This window comes from Cucurbita maxima, unplaced genomic scaffold (genome assembly GCF_002738345.1).
Source record: "Cucurbita maxima cultivar Rimu unplaced genomic scaffold, Cmax_1.0 Cma_Scf00356, whole genome shotgun sequence".
Lineage (NCBI taxonomy): Eukaryota > Viridiplantae > Streptophyta > Magnoliopsida > Cucurbitales > Cucurbitaceae > Cucurbita > Cucurbita maxima.
The window spans coordinates 32,818-33,177 of record NW_019272372.1 but is presented as its reverse complement, the minus strand read 5'-3'; positions in this window follow the sequence as shown (position 1 = coordinate 33,177).

Here is a 360-nt window from a genome sequence, read left to right as displayed (position 1 = left end):
GTGAGAAGATCCAACAAATTTGGTAAGATGGATGATGATAATGAAGAGAAGGGGCGAGAGAGAGCCATTGATGCACAGATGCAAGGCATCATTGGCAGAAATGAGTCTTCCTGAGTCAGAATTGAGGAGGTTGAGGAACTTATTGTTTCAAAAGCGAAGATAGGCATTTGAATAATAGCTATTTGATCTGATCCCAATATAAGAAACATTCTACAGTAAAATAAAACAAATCCAAAGAACCTTAAAGAACACACACACAGGCATCACATGAACAGCTTAGGCATTCTTAGTAAAACAACTAGAACATGTCTCTGAACCATCAAAATCATCTTTCACTGTTTATAGAAATTAAATTCCGGT